A 14243-nucleotide genomic window follows, 5' to 3' on the forward strand; every position below is an offset into this window, starting at 1 on the left:
CATGAACTGGACCTTGCTGGCGTCTAGAGTCTAGACCGGAGTGTTTTGGGGCTAATAGAAGACTCTGAGGTGCAGTGGTACGGGGCTGCAAAACAAACACAAACAGAAACAAAAAGTAGCCTTTTTTTGATGCTGGCTTTCCCCAAATACTAGCAAATCCATCCTAACAGTAAGTAGAGAAACAGAGCTTGATAGAATATTTGTGTTCATTTCAGTGGAAAGAAAATGTTTGCCTTCACTTTCTCAGAACTTTCTTTTGCTGGAAAAACAGCTGATGAACCTGCAGGTAAGAACAAAGAGCCAGACCTCTGTTTGTCTGCAAATCTGGTTTTCACACAGAGCTTCCTGTTGAAGTGTGAGGAGTCTCCTCTCAGTGATAGACTAGGGAATAGGGGAGAACCTTCCCCCTTCACACTTGGCATCACAGCACCTGGCCCCAAGCTCTGTTGCTTGAGAAGACTGTGCGCTGAAAGTTCATTTCTTTTTTTCCTGTCTCAAGGCAAAACAAGGTAAAATACAATAGCCAATTGCCTCATATAAACCACCTGCTCAGTAGGAAATGAAGTAAAACTCTTGCAGTCCCTATTGCTACTTGAAGAATTTGTGGTTTCCTTTCCTGTCAGTAAACAAAAGCAGTCAGTTAAAAGAGTGGAACATTAATTGTTTACAGGATGTTTGCTGTATCAAAGGAAGGAAAAGTGCCTTTTACAGACGGTTCATTGTGTTGGGATATTACAACATCGAGTGTCTCCGAGAGAAGAGACATTAAGCATAAGAGCATAAGATATTCAGTCACAAAACACAGACTGTTTCATTAGCAGGCCTTTAAAAGACTTATTTTGTAAACTCGAGGGCTTCATGATGTATCAGGATAAAGAATATAGATGAGAGTAGAAAGCTTCCTTAGAGAAAAAATGGGATCCCAAAATTTTGAAAAATATTGATGCTTCAGAGGCTTTGAGGTTTTTTGCAAGAAACATTTATCTTTTATAGTTCAGTAATGTATTTTACCTAGGCTTCCCCAGGTTGCTTTTCAGTACCGGCATACTTCGGAGGTTTGCTTATTTCCAGACAACTGCAATGAAACAAATGTTGCAGTATAGCAAGTCACACAGTTTTTTGTTTTTTCCAGTGCATTTAAAAGTTACAGTTCACTATACTGGAGTTTATTAGGTATGTAGTAGCATTATGTCTAAAAAAATGTGCAAACCTTAATTTAAAAATACTTTTTGCTAAAAAATGCAAATGATTATCTGAGCCTTCAGCAAGTCAGTCTTTTTGCCAGTGGAGAATCTTGCCTCAGTGTTGATGGCTGTTGACCGATCAGGGTGGTGGTGGCTGAAGGTTGGGCTGGCTATGGCAATTTCTTAAAATAAGGCAACAATGAAGTTTTGCCACATCAGTCGGCTCTTCATTTCATGAAAGACTTCATGCTGTTTCATAGCATTTGACCCACAGGTAGAACTTCTTTCAAGACTGGAGTCTCTCCTCAAACCCTGCCAATTTATGTAATATCCTAAATCCTTTGCAACAATGTTCATATCATCTTCACTAAGAGCAGATTCCATCTTCAGAAACTAGTTTCTTTGCTCCTCTGCAAAAAGCAACTCCTCATCCATTCAAGTTTGATCATGAGTTTGTAGCAATTCAGTTAGATCTTTAGGCGCCAATTCTAATTCTAGCTTTTTTTGCTATTTCTTCCTCTATTGAAATGTTGAGCCCCCGCCCTAAAGTCATCCTTGAAGGTTGTAGTCAACTTCTTCCAAACTCCTATTAATTGTTGATATTTTAACCTCCATGCATGAATCATGAATGTTCTTGATGGCATCTTGAATGGTGATTTTAAAAGGGTTTCGGTTTATTTTGCCCAGATCCACCAGAGGAATTGCTATCTGTGATAGCTATAACATTATGAAAATTACCTCATACATAATAAAACTTAAAAGTCAGAATTGCTTTTTAATCTGTGGGCTGCGGAATGGATGTTGTTAGCAGGCAAGAAACAACATTCATCTCCTTGTACACCTCCGTCAGAGCGCTTGGGTAGCCAGCTGCATTGTCAATGAGCAGGAACGTTTTGAAAGGAATCTTTTTTTCTAAGCACTAGGTTTCAATGTGGACTTAAAATATTTAGTAAACGATGCTGTCAACAGATGTGCTGTCATGCAGGCTTTGTTGTTCCAATGACAGAGCACAGGCAGAGTAGATTTAGCATCATTCTTAAGGGCCCGAAGATTTTCAGGATGGTTAACTAAGCGTGAGTTTCAACTTAAAGTCACCAACTGCGTTAACTGCTAACAAGAGAATTAGCCTGTCCTTTAAAGCTTTGAATCCAGTTGTTGACTTCCTCTCTCTAGCTATGAAAGTCGTATAGGACATCTTCTAAGAGAAGGCTGTTTGATTGACATTGAACATTTGCTGTTTAGTGTAGCTCTCCTTGTACCTCATGAACCAGCCTCTGCTACCTGCAGACTTTTCTTCTGCGGCCTCCTCACCTCTCTCGGCCTTCATTGAATTGAAGAGAGTTAGGGGCGTGCTGTGAACTAGGCTTTGGCTTAAGGAAGTGTGGCTGGTTTCATTGACTATCCAGAACACTCAAACTTTCTTCATATCAGCAATGAGGTTGTTTTGCCTTCTTATCATTTGTGTGTTCACTGAAGTAGCACTTTTAATTTCCTTCAAGAACTTTTCCTTTGTATTCACAACTTGGCTGTTTGGCACAAGAGGCTTAGTTTTGGGCCTGTTTTGGCTTTTGACATGTCTTCCCCACTGAGCTTAATTGCTTCTAGCTTTTGATTTAAAGTGAGTTATTTGACTCTTACTTGAACAGAGAGAGGCCGTTGTATTAACTGGCCTAAGTTCAACATTGTTGTGTCTCAGGGAATAGGGAGGTCTGAGGAGGGGGAGAGAAACTGGGGAGGCTGGTTGGTGGAGCCGTCAGAACACAGTATTTATGGATTAAATACACTGTTTTATATGGGTGTGGCTCATGCCAGCCCCAAACAGTTACCCTAGTTCCATCCAAGATCGCTGATCACAGGTAACCATAACAAATATAAAAGTAATGATGGAGTTGAAAGTATTGTGAGAACCACAATATGACACAGAAGCACCAGCTGAAAACTTTGTGTCAGAAAAATGGTGCCGATAGACTTGCTCCATGCAGGGTTGCCGCATATCTCCAGTCTGTAAAAGACACAGTATCTGCGAAGCACTGTAACGTGAGGTTCACCTTCTACCTAGTACTGTGTCTGAGTCCCTGACGGTACTAGACGTCCACTGATGTTACGTAGATTGAGACTGTTGTGCAACCGTCACCATCATCCATTTTCAGACCTCTTCATCTTGAAAATTCTGTATCTATTTAACAGTAACCCCATTTCCCCTCACCCTAATCCCTGGCAACCACCATTGTGCTTTCTGATTTTATGAATTTGACTTACTCTACATACCTCATATAAATGGAATCATGCAGTATTTGTCCTTTTTGTGACTGGCTTATTTGCTTAGCATGGTATCTTCAAGGTTCATCTATGTTGTAGTTTGTGTGAGCCTTTCCTTCCTCTTTAAGGCTGAATAATATTCCATGGCACGTATTTCCCATATGTTGTTTCTGCATTCATCTAATGGGCGTTTGGGTTGCTTTACATTTTGAGTCACTGTGAATAATGCTGCCGTGAAAAGGGCTGTGACAATTCATCTTGGAGACCCTGCTTTCAGATTCTTTTGGCTGTATGCCCAGAAGTAGAATTGCTGGGTTATATGGTAATGCCATGTTTAATTTTTTTTTTGAAGTACCCACTATATTATGCATCAGATTTTTAAACTCAGAACTGTCTATATTGGCTACAAAAATTGTCAGTGAGAATTTCTTTCCCCACCCTAACCGCCGCACATAATCTTACCTTCAGCCACAATTGAGGGGACTAGTAATTTTTCATCTACTGTTTCTGTGCTTCATAAAATGGAGACAGGTTGAAAAGGAGGGCTTTTTAAAACTAAGACTAGTCATAGCCTTCTTGGTAGGTGACCTTACAGTTTATCGCCTCCCAAAGTGAATGCGATGCTGGGTTAACAGTTGTTAATGCTATGCTGGGTTAACAGTTGTAAACTGGGACTGTCTCTGGGGTGCCCTCCTTCTTGGGGTCTGTCTTGTCTTTTGTAGGAAGCAGTGCTGGATCTTGCCAGCATTTACAAAGCCACACTGTCTTCGTAAACCTATGTTTATATGGTTTTGTCTGAAGTGTATTCTCCACATTGTTGCGTTTTGAGTCCATGCAGTGTCAGATCTGAGTGTGAGCCCTGGGGCGCTTGGATGTGGTTGAGTTTGCAGCAATTCTTACGTTGTTTTAAAAAATGGTGTGTTGAAAGCATGATCTTAGGAGTCCGGCTAACTTGAGTTCACATCCTGCGCTTGCTGATTCGCCTGGGACAAATAACCAGTCTCTTGAGTGCCAGTTTCCTTAACCAGGGAGGCAGGAAAGGCCAATTGTTTTTTTCTTTTAACGTGCTGGTGAGTTTGGAAATAACACATATAAGGTGTTTTAGTAGAGTGTCTAGTACGTAGCACTGCATACCTAATATTGACCATTGCCATTATCATTAAAAGAAGATGCAGTTCAGCAGAATTTAGTACCAAAATGGATAACTGGAGTTCTCAACATTTTTGGTTTTAGGATTCCTTTGACGTTCTTAAAAATTATTGGAATTCCATAGAGCTTTTGATTATGTAGCTTATCTCTGTTGATGTTTACCATACTAGAATTAAAACTGATAAATTTAAAAAATATTTATTATTTAAGAATGATAACTGGGCGTGGTGGCGGGCGCCTGTAATCCCAGCTACTTGGGATGCTGAGGCAGGAGAATCACGTGAACCCAGGATGCAGAGGTTGCAGTGAACTAAGATCGTGTCATTGCACCCTAGCCCAGGCCACAGTGCGAGACTCCGTCTCAAAGAAAAAAAAAAGGACATAGCTGTGGAGTGGAGTTTAGCTTGAAGAGGTGACCTTGCAATTTCACGTCAACTTCTGGCTCCTCAAACAGTAGGTTGGCAGTAAGGCAGGGTCCCCTTTCTCACTGAGAAGATTGTGAATATTTCCATATGGATTTTCTATTACTAATGTTACTCCGATTTTTTTGTTTTAAAATAAAATTCTGAATGTAAAAAAAAAAAGACAGTAGTAACCCTTTTATATTTTATTATAAACAGCATTTTATGAAAATAAATTATTTTCAAAACAGAAAATTAATGAGCAGAATGATATTGCTGTATACTTAATTTCATTAATGTGTGGCTGAAGAGAAGACAGCTGGATTCTCTTACCTGCTTCTTCATTCAATCTCTTGTGCTAGCGTATGTTCCTCAACCTCTGGAAAACTCCATTGAACATTGGGGAGAGATGAAGAGTAGAAAAGATAAATAGTGCCTTGGTGTCAACATGAAGATGGTTTTGACCTTGTGGACACCTGGGGATTCCTCAGGTCTGAGGAACCACATGTTCAAATTGCTGACCAAGAGTTGTTCTGGGAGTCTGAACGGGGTCTCTTTCTTCATTTGTAGGTTCTTGCCAGGCTGTGTGAGCAGGAGCCCGCTGCTCTTCCCCACTCAGGTAAGCCTGCAGGCAAGGCATTCTCACTTCGGAGGGGCATGTTGATTTTTAAATTGGGGATTTGTGTCCCACTAATTTGTTTTTAAAAGATTGTTTCAGTTTCCCTAGGCTGATAGAGTATATGTTTTAATTTGTCACTTCTCCACAGCAAACATGGGTGAGCATTGTTTTAAGAAAGCTCATTTGAATTTTGGAGTTGCCTAGTTTCAGAGCCTCTGGGGGCTTTGAAAGGAGTCACTGAAGAGTTCCTGTGAGCATCCCTGAATGTGTTTAAAAGCACTGGCCTTTAATAATTGGTTTCTATGTTATCTACATGGAGCGTCTGTTATATTAGAGGCACGACCAGTGAGCATGTTGGTGGATAAATAGCTGCCAAAGGCTTCTCTCCCGGTATAAGATGTGTCCTGGACCCACTGAGAGCAGCCGCTGTGAGGAAGGTGATCAAGGGAGTGGTGGGGCCAAGTCCAGCCTTCTCTGCCCGGGGCCAAGGGCACTGTCACCTAAATCCCTTCCTTGGCTGCAGAATAAAGGCAGAGCTGCTCCTTCACTTGTGTGTGTGCACAAATACTGTATTTCCTGTAGCAGCAGGAAATAAGATGAGCTTGTGAAGGAGCCTGTAGGAAGTAACCACCCCCAGGACATTTGTCCTCCAGCCTTGGATCATCAAAAATGGATCCCCATCCTTTCCTCTCAGTCTATGTCTACACAACAATGCACACAGGCACATGGCACATGCATGCACCCATACACTCGGTTTTCAAGTTATACACTTCATGACCTTTTACCCCTAAGCACTTCAGTGCGATAGAGATAATTTGCTTGTGTAACAAAGGTTTAGTTATCAACTTCAGATAGCTTTATATCAGTTGCTTACTCAAACCGAACTATTATTTGTATCCCAGTTTTACCATTTGCCCGAAAATGTCCTTTTTGCAGCATCATTCCCCTCCGTATAGGGTCCCTCTAGGGTTAGGCGCTGCATTTAGTTGCTGTGTCCCTTGATCAATCTTTATTTCCACAGCCTTTGTCTTTTACCCGTGTTGTTGCATTTTGAGGTCTGTGGCCTGGGAGCTTGCCTTTACAAATGATTTGAGTGGCCGGGCATGGTGGCTTACACTTGTAATCCCAGCATTTTGGGAGGCTGAGGCGGGTGGATCACCTGAGATGGGGAATTCGAGACCAGCCTGACCAACATGAAGAAACCCCGTCTCTACTAAAAATACAAAAAAATTAGCCAGGCATGGTGGCGCACACCTGTAATCCCAGCTACTTGGGAGGCTGAGGCAGGAGAATTGCTTGAATTCGGGAGGCGGAGGTTGCAGTGAGCTGAGATCGTGCCATTGCACTCCAGCCTGGGCAACAAGAGTGAGACTTGGTCTCGAGGGAAAAAAAAAAAAAAAGATTTGAGGATAAACATTTAAACTGTGGCAAAATACCACTGAAGGAGGGGGTGGATGTCCACTATGAGTTTCTCATAAATTATGAATACGTAAGTACAAACATGTCGAGTGGTGAAATTGTGAAAATCCTTACAAGAGAAGAGGTGGAACAGAGGAGAGAACAATAGAGACAGACTCTGCCTGAAAAAGACTGTTCCCTCCTAATGGGAATCAAGAGACTTGGCCGAAGTGCTAATGAAAACCCTTGAGACTGAGTAAATTCTGATGTGGAAATAAAACAAGGGAGATAGTGAACATTTTCAGCATAGGAAATGGGAGGTGCTTCCCACCTAGGTTTAAGGAAAAACCAACGGCTGCCCTTGTCCCTCCCAGTTCCTTGGTTTCCTCTGAATCTAAGTGATGAGTTCTTTCTGTTACTAGCCTGCTGGCCAGCTAAGGGACACCTTGTGCTGCCTGGACACAGCTGGGGACATGGCCTTTACTGCACTTCGGAGTACTGTGGGAAATAGGCACTGCTTGGACTTCACACTTTCTGAATTTTCCTTAGTCAGGTCTATACAGAAGTGCACCTAGAGGACATGGTCTCCAGATTAATTTCTTCATGGGTAATTTTGAGGAGTGAAGTTCTGGAATATGCTACCCTGTACAATAGGGAGCACATTTGTGATGCGTTGTGTTAACCCCTTTTTGTGTTGGTATAAAGAAATACCTGAGGCTGGATAATTTACAAAGAAAAGGGATTTAATTCACAGTTCTGCAGGCTGTGCAGGAAGCATGGTACTGGCATCTGCTTGGCTTCTGGTGAGACCTAAGGGAGATTTTAGGTGAAAGGCAAAGCGGCAGCCAGCACCTCACATGGTGAGAGTGGGAACATCAGACAGAAGGGGGAGGTCCCAGACTCTTTTAAACAGCCATATTTCACGTGAACTAACTGAGGGAGAACTCAACCCCAAGGGGACGGTGCTAAACTGTTCATGAAGGATCCACCTCCATGATTCAGTCATCTTTCACCAGGCCACACCCCCAACCCTGGGATCACAGTTCAACATGAGATTTGGAGGGAGCAAACATCCAAGCCATATCATATGTGTTCACGATTTTAGGCAAACTTCATTTTGCCAAAAATTCTTTAGTTTTTAAATTCGTAAGTGTATTAATTTCAGGTAACACAGAAATGTATAAAATGGAGCATAAATCTCTCCTGCAGCCTCATTCCCCAAATGCAATCACTGTCAACAGACTTTTCAGAAATCCACATGCACACTTAAAAAATTGACTTATTCAATATGTACTATTTTTGACCACAGATATGTTGTACATTGCTTTTATTTTCACTTACCATTGTAGTGAATTATAGTACATTGTAGACATCTTTTCATTGTCTGGTTTTAATGTTAAAAAAGTGTTTTATCATTTTAGTGTTTATGTTCTAAAAAATTAACACTGAGGTTAGGTTTATATGCTTATTGGCTACGTGTATTTGTTTTGCTCATTTATCTTTTGGAGTTTTACATGTACTGATATTTTTAATCTCTCTATTCTGGGTATTAGTCTTTTGTCACGTGTAACAAACAAGTATTTTTTGCCAATTCTTAGTTTGCGCTTGAGCTTTCTGGTGATACTTTTTACGATAGAGTAGTTCTGATTTTTCTTTTATGAAGTATGTCAGTCCTTCAGTCTCTCCCTAAGTTTAGCTCTTTTTTTTTTTTTTTTTTTTTTAATAGTTTCTGGCCTGATTCTCATGCTAAGAGAAAACTTCCCCACTCCACAATTATAAAAATTACTTTCCATATTTTAGTTTTAAATTTGCATATGATACTTTTTTTCTTTATTTTTGCATGTGGTATAAGTGCCAGATCTAAAATTTTTCCAGTCTGTTAGTCCAACTCCAGGTATTCTCTCTTGTTTTAAAATTAAATTTTATTTGTATTTTTACGGTTTGAGTTGCTTTTGATTTGGATCCATATGATGTCTTTAAGAGCATAGAGGGAAGTAAAGCTGTGCTTCCTTGAATAAGCTGCTGTGTCCCAGGTAGTCTCTTTTGTCAGCTGAAAATCCATTTCAAATGCTGTTTTAACATGGGTTACAATTGGGCTCTAATTAAAGGGGACATCACAAATCTGTACAACATATCTGTTGAGAAAAAAGTATGAATGAAGTTCAATTGCTTTGGTTCTTTTAGTTTTTCTTTTGCAGTGACCTTTATTCCCCAGTTAACTTGTATGTAAAGAACACCTTGTTTAAAATCTACAGATTTTGTGATAGCGTCAGAACCAAGGAGACGGCATGCTTGTTTAATTACCGACTTGTGTACTCCTTCGTAGATGACTTTCCCGTTTGATGCCCTCATTTTCCCATTGGCGAAGTTAGGATTTGTTCACTTAACCATCTTAAAGGCTTAGAAACTTGTTTATCAGAGGATTAGGAGACTTGTTCTGTGGGAGAACTCAAATTATTATCATGAGAAGTGACTGAGACAAGTTTGGGCTGAGCTCCAAATTCTTGTCCTTACAAAGATGAATAGAATTTTCTGAGATAGCTGGCACTGTAGTGTTATAGAGGTCTGTGTTTCAGCTTTCAGATTTCTAGTAAGAATTTTGAACTCCTTAGGTGTTTTCTTATCAGAAAGGTACTGTTTTGATGCCTGGAATATTTTGTTCCTCCTCTCTGCTTTCAGCTTTACCTTCCGCCTTTTACCCTTTGGGAATCAAAATAAGTATTAGAGGGATGCTGCTAGGCTTCCTTTTAATTCTGCACTTTTTTATTTTATGGTCAGTTTCGTAAGGCCAGTAGAATTCTATACTTGAATGGATCTTTACAGGGTCCGTAATTTATCTTCATTTATTTATTTATTTATTTAGAGATGGAGTCTCGCTCTGTAGCCAGGCTGAAGTGCAATGGCGCCATCTCGGCTCACTGCAACCTCCACCTCCTGGGTTCAAGCGATTCTCCTGCCTCAGCCTCCCAAGTAGCTGGGACTACAGGCATGCGCCACCACGCCCAGCTAATTTTTCTATTTTTAGTAGAGATGGGATTTTACTGTGTTGGCCAGGCTGGTCTCGAACTCCTGACCTCAGGTGATTCACCTGCCTCAGCCTCCCAAAGTGCTGGGATTACAGATGCGAGCCGCCGTGCCTGGCCTTCATCTATTTTTAAAATGTTCTGAGACTGAGTTTCTCATTGTCCCGCCCAAGTTTCTGAACAAACATTCTAGTTGCTAGATCTCTACAGGGGGAATGACAGCATTCTTTGCCTGCTTACAGCAGATGTGTGCCATCTCTTGCCAGGATCCGGTTGTCAAGAACAAGTCAACAGGGCTGGTGCTTGATCCTTCACTCGGGGGTTTGACCATTGGGAAATGCAGTTGCCTATATATAAAATGTTTAGATGATTTCATATCTCTTCCTAAATTCCATTTTGTTTTGCTGCTTATACACAGAATTTCAGGGTGGGAAAACACAAACACTTTCCAGATTATGTTTTGAAACATTTTATTTCATATTGCACTGTCAGCCAAATTTAGAAAGCTGTAGCCACCTCAGGCAGATGGTCTTAAAATCTGAAGACCTCAGGGGAAGGAGACTGGGCTCCTTGAGAGTGATTTTGTACAGTAAATATTTACTGGATGATTTCTGTAAGTGCAGTACTCTGCTAGTTGCTGGGGGAAACAAGGTGATGAAAAGGCAGCCCTTCCCCATCAAGAGTTTATAATCTAAAGGGGAAAAAGCAAATGTACACAAATAGCTAAAAGATAAAAGTTCAGTTGCTGTAATCATGAAATACTGGGGGAATACTAGTGATCTGAGATGACCATGGATCTTTGTGTCCTCCAGGGCGCCTGGCACGTTGTAGGCACTCAGTACACACGTTTGGGTGGATAAATGAACACATGTAGACATGTGCATTTTGGTGTACTTTATTCAGAGTAAAAAAGATGTATAGAAAGAGATAATGTGTTAGATTTGTGTATGACTTCATAGGGTTTGAGGATTTGATGAGGTCATCAAGGACCTGAGACAAGCTGAGCAGAAATCCAGCCCATGGGCCACTCCATGTCCTCTTGTACCCAGGACAGCCCTACCTGTTCCTTAGCCTCCTCTTCCCAAGGCTTGGAACACTCTTTTTTTCTGCAGCACCTGAAGCCATTGCACAAAGTAACATTTGGTCCTTAATTCAGTAGGTCTGTGAGAATGAAAAAAAAAGTGTTTTTTCTTCTGCTGCTGTCATACCACAACAGTCAACAAAGAAGACTTCCATGACCACGTGTTTGGTGGTTTCCCCCCCACACCAAGCAAGCAATTAATCCTGCAGCAAACACCAGCTGGCTGTCTTCTAATTCAACTCAGCTCTGATACTATTTACCTGGAGATAGTGTCAGATCCCACAGGTTAAGGGCCCAGTCCCAGGACTCTCCTTCCTTTCTCTGCCGCTTCATGTGCCAGTCTCAAGCTCCAGGTGGATTTCCCTGTACTTCTGATTGACTACATTGGGGTTTCCGCAACCCCCTCCTTGGATATGATTAATTTGCTAGAGCGGCCCACTGAACTCAGGGAAACTCTTAGATATGCTGGTTTATTACAAAGGATGTTACATGTCTCTTCCACGGATGAAATGCATAGAGTGAGGTCAGGGGGAGGGACACAGAGCTTCCATGTACTTTGCGGTCGTACCACCCTCCAAGAACCTCCATGTGTTCAGCTCTCTGGAAGCTTCCGGAATCCTGTCCTTTTGGATTCTTTGGGAAGCTTCATTACATAGGCATTATTGATTAAACCATTGGCCATTTGTGTTCAGCCCTTCTCTCCTCCCTGGAGGCTGTGGGATGAGGCAGAACATCTCAACCTTCCGATTAGGCCTTAGTCTTTCTGTTGACCAGCCCCATCCTAAAGCTACCTCAGGGCTGCCATCCATCAATTAATTCATTAGTATACAAAAAGATGTCACTGGACATTTTAAGTATTTTAGGAGTTGTATACCAGGAAATGGGGTTGAAGTTCAAATACATATTTTGCACTATCACAGTCCAATATGCTGGTTTCTCATGGACTGATTCTTGCTAATCAGACTCAAACCAAACTCCTTTATAACTTGGAATTTTTTTTTTTTTTATTGACCAGGTAGGATATGCTTTACTTGGTAATTAGAAATTTCTTTATTTTCCTTCCCTTTTTCCAATCTCTGTTCTTACCGTTAGGTTATAGCTAGTTGAATAAATGACAATGTAACTTATTATATATCTTGATTATATTACTAATAAGGTTTCCCAAAATGTAATGCTGATCAACTTGATCACACAAGACACACTCTATGACTGAATGTGACAGATGCCGTCTCTCATTTGCAGTGTATTTTCAGGCCATTTCCTCTTCTGTTGAATAATTACTATTGCAGCTTTATTTGCTTACTGTTCACTATGTGACAGGTAATATTTTGGCATTTTACCTTTTTCATTTAATCTTTCATTAGTGCTTTGAAGTAGGTATCTCCATTTAAAAAATAAGGCCCAGGGAAGCACCGTGATTTGCCCTAAGGGTCATATAGCTAATTTGTAATGAAGCAAACTACCAGATCTCTGTGACAGTGCCTTAAGGGTAGTGACTTAAGGAGACGGCCAATTCATCCCGTTAGTCGTATTTTATAGATAATTTCAGAATGTAGTCTTATTTTGCTTCTGCAGGCGGCTAGGAGAAAAACCAAAAAGAAACATCTGTACAATTATATTGTTATCTTCTATATGTTCATATATTGTTCGTGCAGGAAGATAAGCATATTGATATTGTGCAAAACCAAACAGAATCCTCATAAGACTTCAAGAATGTGTACTAGAGTAATATGAAACAATTATTGCATATTCTCACACTCAAATGAAATTATTGATTCATTCGTAGCCTAAAGCCCTGCTTGAAATAATCAGACTTCTAAAAACACATTGACCCCTGAGTGTTGTGAACGTTGGATTCTTTTCTGTTTTGCTGAATCTTCAACTTAAGTGGAGATTAAATGGTTAAGATATCTGAAAGAAGTGTGAAATGTGAAAGTCAGTATATTAAGGATTATCCCTGCAAATGTTTAAAATGCATTGTCATGCTTTGTACAAGCCTTCTACGGTGTTATTTGGAAAGCATTTACAGTACCATATTATAAAGACCATTTTGTATATTCCCTTAGTGAAAAACCACTAATACCACTCTTAGTTCATGAATCCGAAATCCAGCAGGGTTTTTCCACATACCACATTGTAATTTTATAAGTTAAGTCTCAGTATGTATGGTTTGTTTTCTTTCCTTTGTTTGTTTGCTTTTATTAAACATTTCTCTTAGGAGGAAATATTGGTGGAAAGCTTTATAAAGGAAGAATTCAGTGAGGAACAATGCATAGTGTTAAGGTTTTGATTCTTTAATGAGATAACTGTTTTTCCTCAATGAAAGCACTTTCTGAGGTAATGAGCAGTGTGTCTGATAGAAGCTGAGAGGCTGAGACTCCATCTCGAAACAAAAGAAAACAAAACAAACAGAAAAAGCTTTGTTACTTTAAGCAGTGGTCTAAGCCCTAGCTCTGCACCTCAGAAACTTAAAACTGAATTTCCAACATCTATATTTTCCTAAACTGCCCCAGGTAATTCTTAAAAGCTATGAAGAGTTGAGAACTTCAGTGTAAGGGCAACTTGAAAGAGCCATAGTCAATAATTATTATAATGTAATAATCACCTTCGTGTCTATTTCAGTGGGCGGGTAGAAGTTCTCTTAAGCGTGACAGTGTACTATAGGAACCATCCCATCTTGAGAGTCCTTTCAAACTCACACATTCCTTCTGCCTCATACATTTCCGGGGTATAGGAAGTCACAGGATATTGGATCATTGTGTCCCCTTCATACCTTAAGGCGCACGCAGTAGAAATAAAGGCCCTGCAGTTACCCATTTTAAAAGTTTGTTTAGAGAGAGAAAGGAATAGAGAGAATCTATATGTGCAGTAAAGGGTTGTAATTTTCTGTACTGATTTTCTTACTAACAAATGGTAACACGTTCTAAGTTCAGATTTAATTCTTGGTAATAATAATAGCTAGCATTTATTGAGTACTTCCTGTTCTAAGTCTTGCTGTAAGCATTTTGCAGGTATTCTTTCTTTTATTATTTAGTATAAAACAGCTCCTGTTGCTGTCTTTCTTGCTCTGTGGATGCATTACACAGAGGCACAAAAATGCCTAAGGGACTTGTCCAGGTCGCACAGTCA

At 40.4% G+C, this 14243-nt stretch overlaps 1 protein-coding gene across 4 annotated transcripts in view; it reads left to right on the forward strand.

The window, feature by feature from the left end:
* SIPA1L2 (signal induced proliferation associated 1 like 2) overlaps window positions 1-14243 on the forward strand; it is a 233717-nt gene that overhangs the window by 52415 nt on the left and 167059 nt on the right. For all 4 annotated transcript variants that reach the window (XM_017874995.1, XM_017874998.1, XM_017874997.1 and 1 more), the window contains one exon: window positions 5564-5612. The gene's annotated coding sequence lies outside the window, so the exon portion shown is untranslated. Of the gene's footprint in view, window positions 1-5563; window positions 5613-14243 lie in introns of those variants that run through there.

Source organism: Rhinopithecus bieti, unplaced genomic scaffold (genome assembly GCF_001698545.2).
Source record: "Rhinopithecus bieti isolate Rb0 unplaced genomic scaffold, ASM169854v2 scaffold_9670, whole genome shotgun sequence".
NCBI lineage: Eukaryota > Metazoa > Chordata > Mammalia > Primates > Cercopithecidae > Rhinopithecus > Rhinopithecus bieti.